Source organism: Corvus kubaryi, unplaced genomic scaffold, assembly GCF_017639235.1.
Source record: "Corvus kubaryi isolate FWS band 111438036 unplaced genomic scaffold, C.kubaryi_AGA036_p1.0 134, whole genome shotgun sequence".
Taxonomy (NCBI): Eukaryota; Metazoa; Chordata; class Aves; order Passeriformes; family Corvidae; genus Corvus; species Corvus kubaryi.
The window spans coordinates 8,952,923-8,955,899 of NW_024580668.1; positions in this window are offsets into that span (position 1 = coordinate 8,952,923).

Genomic DNA, 2,977 nt, shown 5'->3' on the forward strand with positions numbered 1-2,977 from the left:
AAACCTCTGGCCAGGGTGCTGTCTGCACACCCCGCAGCTGTGACCAGCAGGAATAAGCTTCTCTGGCCCCAGCAGAGACTCTGCATGCCCGGGGTTTAACAGCACATGTCGCACTGTGGAGGGCTGAGCTGTTCTCCAGCCCTCAGGGTAAGCAGGTAATTAGATTATCAGCACACGGCCAGACACTGCCACCCGGGCCACTAAAGGACAGAGAGGAGCTGAGGACATCGTTTCTCAGGTGTTCACTGGAATGACACAAAGAAAAAGAAAGGGAAAATGCTTTTGCCAAATCTGACCTTCTTAGAGATAGTTCGGATGGGATGGAGCAGCAGGAAACAGAAATGATCAGTATAATATTGCCCCCCTCAGACTCTTTCTAATATCACAGCCTCAGCCCATGCTGCTGCCACAGCAGGAAACCCCAAATCTCCCCAGCTAAAAGCTGGGGGAGATCCCCTGCCCAGGGGAATTTGGGAGCTTCCAGCTGAACCAAATGCCACTTCTCACCTCGCCACAGGGTGCCCAGACAACACCTTCTGGAACCTGGTTTGTTGGGTTGTCAATTCCCACACATCCCAGGGATCCACAAGATCAGCTTTGTGCTTCCTCAGGGTTTTTAGCTGAGCTCTCAGCCCTTCATCACACACTCATTTTGGGTGGGACTAGGGGAAGAGGGGTGGGAGCAGGGCTGGTCAGCTGCTGCCAGGATGCAGGAGACACGGCTCACAAGTGGGGAGGTGCTCTCTGTGGAGCCCCTCAGTACTGGGGGGAGGTGGGCATTTCATCCACTCAAAATCCCACCACAGCAGGGATTTAACGCCTCTGATACAAGCTCTGACCAAGCCCTCCTGCTCAGACTGTAACACAGCAGTGCCAGAGCTGAAGGGGGTCCCTGGTCTTCTCAGCAGCACTCACAGGCCAGGGCTAAAGGGTCCATCATTGCACCATAACTTCATCTCCATCCCAGGCCTGGCCAGATCTTTGTGTCTGTGCCCAAACTCAGGTGTTGGGCCAGAAAAGGGAGCAGCATGGACCCAGAGGTGGCAGCCAGGTCCAGCTGAGAGCACAGATAATGAGGCAACATCACAGTGATGGGGCAGGTCCCAGGCCCAGCCAGGAAGTCAGTCTGACCATCAGGGCTAGGATCAGGTCCAGGAGCACCAGCAGGTCCATAGCAATGGTGCAGGGCTGACACCAAGCCAGGAAAACAGTCAACAGGTGGAAGTCAAGATGAAAGGACCCATGGCCAGGCACCACTGTGGCTGTACAGGAGCCTAGTGTTCCCCCAGCATAGCCAGGAAGACTCTGAGGCCCTGGGCTGAGCTTAACTACAGCTCCTGGGCACACAGGCATGGGGCAGGTGAGGCTGGTCAGTTAGTGCTTTCAGGGCTCTGACACTTGCAGGTCACATCCTGCAAAGCAAAGCTGGGGGAATTGTCCTCACTCTTCTGCCACCCTGACCCTGCAGAGCCCTTAAACCTGGCAGACAGCAGGGTTTGGTCCTGGCATTGGTCCATCCCTGCTGCTGCCCCACCCTGCCTGTAGGTGGCTTTGGTACAGGAGCTGTTTTCATGCCCAGATTTAGGATCTGAAGAGCAGAGCAGTAACTTAAATTGTCCTCCCTGATCTCAATTCAAAGGTGCCATCCCAGGATGTCCAGATCACTCACCCTGAAATGCCAGTGAGGGTCTGGCTGATTCCAAACGGAGGATCCCAAACTGAGTACTTACATGAGATGTTCACTGCTCAAACAGGGCTTGCTGAGCACCAGCTGAAACATCAACACTGGGAGCTACTGCAAGTACAGAAAGGCAGGTGAAGGGGAGAAGAAGCAGAGGGAGAAGGGGAATAACCAGGTGTTCCCACATATCTCCTTAATGCTGGTTCCTGGCAGGACTGGTACTAGTGGGCTATCTGGGGCACTGCCTGGCTGCTGTCATGGCAAAAGTGGCTGCAAGCCCCAGGGCCAACTGGTCACAGCCTCTGCTTCTGCAAAAAAATGTTTGAAGAGCAACCAGTCTTCACTGTTTCGAGCTGGAATTTTCTGGAGCATCTGGAGATGCTTTAATTTATCTAATCCAGGGCCCTGACCCAATTAATATTCTATAGGATCTCCTGGAGCTCTTGTTTTGTTCAGCTCTTGGCTTCAAGGGCAGCAGAAGAAATTGAAAACAGATTATTGGGAATAAAACAGCTTCAACTCCCAGGCAGCTGTCTCTAGTGAGGTTGGCTTAGTATCCAACCAGGCGTGATGCAAGACTGCCTGTAAAGAGTTTTCCCCCAGGGGCAGCAGAAAGGTTTTGCTTAAAAGCAAGAGGTGAATGTCCAGGAGCGGTTCTGGCCCCTCTCACACTTCCAGCACCCGCCGGCTCCGGCTGGGATGAACCCGCGTGTGCGCCCAGCGAGGGCCACGGGCCGGCACCACGGGGTGCGGGGCAGTCGGGGAGCCCGGAGCGCGGCTGAGCCCCGCAGCCCCGGCTGAGCCCCGCAGCCCCCGACTGAGCCCCGCAGCTCCCGACGGAGCCCCGCAGCCCTCGGCGAGCTCCGCAGCCCCGACTGAGCCCCGCAGCCCCGACTGAGCCCCGCAGCCCCCGACTGAGCCCCGCAGCCCTCGGCGAGCTCCGCAGCCCCGGCTGAGCCCCGCAGCCCCCGGCTGAGCCCCGCAGCCCTCGGCGAGCCCCGCAGCCCCGGCTGAGCCCCGCAGCCCCCGGCTGAGCCCCGCAGCCCTCGGCGAGCCCCGCAGCCCTCGGCGAGCTCCGCAGCCCCCGACTGAGCCCCGCAGCCCCGGCTGAGCCCCGCAGCTCCCGGCTGAGCCCCGCAGCCCCCGGCGAGCCCCGCAGCCCCCGACTGAGCCCCGCAGCCCCCGGCGAGCTCCGCAGCCCCCGACTGAGCCCCGCAGCCCCGACTGAGCCCCGCAGCCCGCGGCTGAGCCCCGCAGCCCCCGGCGAGCCCCGCAGCCCCCGGCGAGCTCCGCAGC